Below are 5821 nucleotides of genomic sequence, written 5' to 3' on the forward strand. Positions count from 1 at the left end.
CCACATACCATTATTTTCTTATACTTAGGTAACTATTATAATCTATCATGAGAATGTAAACTGTAGGATGCTGGTGAAGGGCTTTGGCAACTTTAATGGAAAAAACTACTAGGTTATTAATGTCCTAGGGCTCAGATTGTATCTTTGCACATTAAAGGATTCAATTATTTTTTAAAATAAATGTTAAGGTAGGAAAATATAGTAAAACCTTGGTTTGCAAGCATAATTTGTTCCAGAAACATGCTTGTAACCCAAACCACTTGGGTTTCCCCATAAGAAGTAATGGAAGCTCAGATGATTCATTCCACAACCCCAAAATATTCATATAAAATTTATTACAATACTGTAATAGAATATAAAATAATTTTAAAAATACAAAATATAAAATTATAAATTATAAAAATAAAAATAAAAATAAACAAATTAACCTGCACTTACCTTCAAAAACCTTCATGGCTGATGTGAGGGAGACAAGAGAGAGGAGAGTTATTGTGTAGGATGACTTTTACTATCACTAACAGAATCACTGCTATCTGTTGGCTCAATGGGATCTTCTTCTGCCTGGAGGCCATTGTATATGCTCGCAAGGATGTGACTATAGTACAGTATTAATAAACTTGTTGCATACTGTATTTAACGTAACTGGCAATCAGGCAGCAGAGGAAAGGGTCTATATCTGCAGGCAGCCTGACTTAGAACGAAGCAAAGCATTTCTAAGCTTACTCTTGTACAGAAAAGCAAAGGACTGTCCATAGATGCTTGGAAGTGACAAAACATACACTAGTGACAGTTGTGGGCACCTTCCAACATTCTGAAAAATCACTGATTTCTGCCAAATAGCGCCCCTGAGACCCAGCATCCAAGCATGGGAGATGATCACCCACAATCCCATAAAGAGAGAGAGAGAGAGAGAACCATTGGCTCAGTTGTGATTATGTGACATTCAGTGTCACGTACTCCTCGTATTGCAAGAAATCACTCATTTATCAAGTTAAAATTTATTAGAAATGTTTGCTCATCTTGCAGAACACTCACAGAACAAGTTACTCGCAATCCAAGGTTTCACTGTACTTAAGAGACAATCTGTTTTCAAGCACTTTGGAAGAATCATTTTAACGATCAACAATAAATATACTAATTCAAATTATTTTTACCTAGTCATTAGCAACTTGGCAAATAATTAAGTCAACCTGAATAAAATAAGAAATATTTTTATTTCCATTACTGGTATTTTATTCCATTACTGGTATTTTAATCTATTTCAGATTGAGCTTCCTCTCAACTGCTCTAGAATAGTATACAAGTTCTGAGGATGCAGCAAGAACTTTAAATTTTACAAGTTTATGCATATGACATGAAAAACATGTGGGATGATATAACTGGTTTATCCTAAAATGAACTTAAACTAATTTCACTATCTTTGGCTCCCTCTCTGCAAAGAACATTTTATTTTATTTTATTTTTTAATTTTAAAAAATATACTTATTTATGTATTTTGAGAGAGAGAAAGATAGAGCATAAGCGGGGGAGGGACAGAGACAGAGGGAGACAGAGAATCCAAAGCAGACTCTGCACTGTCAGCACAGAGCCTGACATAGGGCTCGAACCCATGAATCGTGAGATCATGACCTGAGCCAAAATCAAGAGTGGGTCTCTCAACCAACTGAGTCACCCAGGCGTCCCAAGACCATTTTAAAAAGCAAGGCTTGCTAATTAATTAATAAAAACATGAACATAATATATGACTATCATTAAAAGTGTAGAGAAGCATTGTAATTAAAAAGTATTTAGTCAAGGGGTGTCTAGCTGGTTCAGTCCTTAGAGCATGGGACTCTTATTTTCGGAGTTGTGAGCTCAAGCCCCATGTGGATGTAGAGCTTACTTAAAAAAAATAAGAAAAATAAAAGTGTTTATTAAATATATATATGTATATGTGCACATATATTTAGTTGATTATTCTTTAGTTTTTATTTTGCCCACAATTTTTCAAGCACTGTAAATGGAACAAAAACATAGGTCTTAACTTTATTAAGTCTGATGAAGCCTATAAACACTTTTTCAAAATAATGTTTTTAAGTGAAAAAACTAAAACATAGGATCACAAAGGAAACCAGTTTTATTGAAATACAGTTATTAAAATGTTAACGTATAGGGGCACCTGGGTGGCTCAGTTGGTTAAATGTCCAACTTCGCCTCAGGTCGTGATCTCACAGTTCATGGGTTTGAGCCCTACGTTGGGTTCTGTGCTGACAGCTCGGAGCCTGGAATCTGCTTCCAATTCTGTGTCTCCCTCTCTCTCTGCTTCTCTCCCAGTCGCACTCTGTCTCTCTCTCTCTCTCTCTCTCTCTCTCTCAAAAATAAGTAAAGCATTAAAAAAACATTTTTTAAGGTTAATATATATATATATATGTGTGTGTGTGTGTGTCATAGTAATACATATGCTTCTTTATAAATGCATTAAATAACAAGAGTTAGTAACTATCTTAAATTTGAAGTAGTGATGAGTATAAATGATATTTGAAAGATATCTGCAGAAACTGTAATGTGATATGAAAACATCTGATTTTTCTTTTGGTGATAAAGTTACAAGTATTGCTAATATTATTGTTTTACGGACTATATTCAGAATTGAAGGAAATAGTAACTTTCAGTTAGAGGTTAGTGAAAAGAAAGATGTAATATTTTTCCCATACAAATTCATAATTTCTCTGAATTCTAGCCATGGAGCCTTTAGACGTCTTAGATCCCAGGTAAAGAATCCTTGAACTAAATAAGCAGAGTAAGGAAATACTTAACAAAGATCTTTATTCTATGTGCAACATAAAGGGAAATTTTTAGCAATAAGTAATATCAAACTTATAGAAATAAACAGCTTTTTTGTTAAAAAAAAATTAAAAATTTGAGGGCGTCTGCATAGCTCAGTAGGTTAAGTGTCCTACTCTTGATTTCAGCTCAGGTCATGATCTCACAGTTCACGGGTTCAAGCCCTGAGTTGGGCTCTGCACTGACAGCATGGAGCCTGCTTGGGCTTCTCTCTCCCCTTCTTGCGGCCCTCCCCCACTCTCTCTCTCTCTCTAAGTAAATAAATAAACTTAAAAAAATAAAAATAAAAATTTAAAACAAAGAAGAACCTAAGATTAAATTTATTCTGGGGGCACCTGGTGGCTCAGCTGGTTAAGTGTCTGACTCTTGATTTTGGCTCAGGTCATGATCTCAGGGTCATGAGATGGAGCCCCAAGTTGGCTGCACACTCAGCGCCAAGATTCTCTCTCTCTCCCACTCTCTGCTCCTCCCCCTCTGTTTCTCCTTCCCTCCCTCTCTCTCTCACTCTCAAAAAACACTTTTTTAAAAACCAGAATAAACTTATCCTGGAGCCTGTATATAGGGATGATTTGAAGAAAATAAAAAAAAGGATACTACCCAGAAAGTATTACAGTAAGTACATATGTGAGGTGATATAAAACCCTGGACAACTTTAGCAGCCATGAAAAAGAGAAAAAAATTTTTAAAAGACACAACGAGTAAATCTAGGAGTCATAGACTAAAAGCTGACAAAACTTTTAACTGGATATTAAAGGTAAAGAAACAAGGATTTAAACATTGCAGAACTAGGAATCCATTGGACAATGCTACCATGAACATATAAGGAAAATATGAAGATAAGACTTATTTCCTTGAATAAAATTATCCTTTTTTTTTTTTTTACTGTTCTCTAGATGAGAATCTTGATGATGCTTCAAATATGCATACTCTAAGTTACCAGAGGAACTATATAAATCAGAACACGCCAATCTTTAAAAATGAAAATACTCCTTCCTATCTTTCTTAGTCTTTCAGCAGAGGCAGGATAAGGCACCTCCACATGGAAAGAGACCAATTCATTCATACAGCAAATTCTAATGGAGCACCTTCTACACGCCAGGCTCTGCAAAGTATCAGCAAAGACACCACAGCTTTCTTGGAGCTTATCCCCTGGGTGGTGGTTGGAGATGAGGGCAAGGGTTAAATAAGTAACCAAATAAATAAAGATGATTTTGAACATTGAAAAACAAATTTTAAAAATTAAAACAAAGCAATCCTTAAAAGACATAACTACTCAGGATGAATCAATGTGTCTTTCCAGATGCCTGCCCCCCTCCCCAATTCATTCTCCAACCAACAACCAGAGTGATAATGTAGAAACATAAATTTGATATCTTTCCCAATCGTAAGCACTCAATAGCTCCCATTATACCTGAAATAAAACACAAATTCCTTAACATTGACTATTAAATTCCGCAAATCCTGGTTTTCCTATCTCATCTGGAGTCAGTTTTCCACATTTGCTATGCACTTGCCATACTGGCCTTCCTTCAGTTTTTGAAGTACTTCTCATATTAGGGCCTTTGCAAATGTTTTTCTCCCTGCACAGCATACTTTCCCGCCACATTCTTCTTTTTTTTTTTCTTTTTTTTTTCACACTCTTCTTCTAATAACTTCTACTCATCCCTCTGGTTGTAACTTAAATGTAATTTCCTTAGATCTTCCATGACCCACCTTCTCATGTAAACTGCTTTTCCACCTTTGACTCTTATTGAATCCAGTACTTACATCAAATTATAATTATATACATATTTATACTTGTTTGTATAACATCTCTCTCCTTCATTAGATCATAGACTCAACTATGGCAGAAATCATGACTCTTGTTACCACTTTGTAACATACTGTAACTGTACATAGCACAGTGCTTGCCTTAAAGTACTCTGTCACTATTTGATGAAAGAAAAAATACACGAGTGATAGATGAATGCAAATGAATAACCAGCATACTGTGTTAGAAGTAAAGCTGTGTCCTAATAGTTCTTCCACAGTAATGGAAATCTAAAACTTGCAGAAACTATTTTAAAACTTCTATTAAAATTTAAAGGAACCTAAAGAAAAAAAATTTTTTTAAATTTTTTTTTCAACGTTCTTTATTTATTTTTGGGACAGAGAGAGACAGAGCATGAATGGGGGAGGGGCAGAGAGAGAGGGAGACACAGAATCGGAAACAGGCTCAGGCTCTGAGTCATCAGCCCAGAGCCTGACGCGGGGCTTGAACTCATGGACCGCGAGATCGTGACCTGGCTGAAGTCGGACGCTTAACCGACTGCGCCACCCAGGCGCCCCAAGAAAAAAATTTTTAAAGGAAGCTATTATTCAAAACTTTCTTTTCCTTCTTCCCTCTCTCTTTCTTATCCCTCCTAGGCCTATACTTTAACCCAGATTTTGTTCCTCTTTCTTTCTACTTCACTGAGATAAAGATAATTAATGAGATTGCTTTAAGAAAACAGTAAGCTGGGACACCTGGCTCAGTTGGCTAAGCAACATACTGTAGATCTCAGCTCAGGTCATGATCTTGCGGGATCATGGGATTGAGCTCCGAGTCAGGCTCCTTGCTGATAGCCTGGAGCCTGCTTGGGGCTCTCTCTTTCCCTCTCTCTCTGCCTCTCTCCCACTCATGCTCAATGTCTCTCAAAATAAATAAAAATAATCTTTAAAAAAAAAACAGTAAGTTAAAATTTTATAATATTCAGGTAGCAGTTCCTGGAGCTGGTTGTTTGTTTAATTTTCTTTTAGTAGAGCTAATACATTCACAAGGCTCAAAAATAAAAAAGTATTGTAGGGGAGGAAGAAAATATCTTTTTCCCACTACCCTTCTAGGTTCTCTAGCTGGAGCCCTGTGAATTCAACTGCAATAGAAAAGCATACAGATTTATTTAATGTAAGTTTTACATGACACAGGAGCCTTCATAAGGAAACGAAGACCAGGACAAATAAATTTGACTGTTTTTATACA

This window comes from Prionailurus viverrinus, unplaced genomic scaffold (assembly GCF_022837055.1).
Source record: "Prionailurus viverrinus isolate Anna unplaced genomic scaffold, UM_Priviv_1.0 scaffold_50, whole genome shotgun sequence".
In the NCBI taxonomy this organism is placed as follows: domain Eukaryota; kingdom Metazoa; phylum Chordata; class Mammalia; order Carnivora; family Felidae; genus Prionailurus; species Prionailurus viverrinus.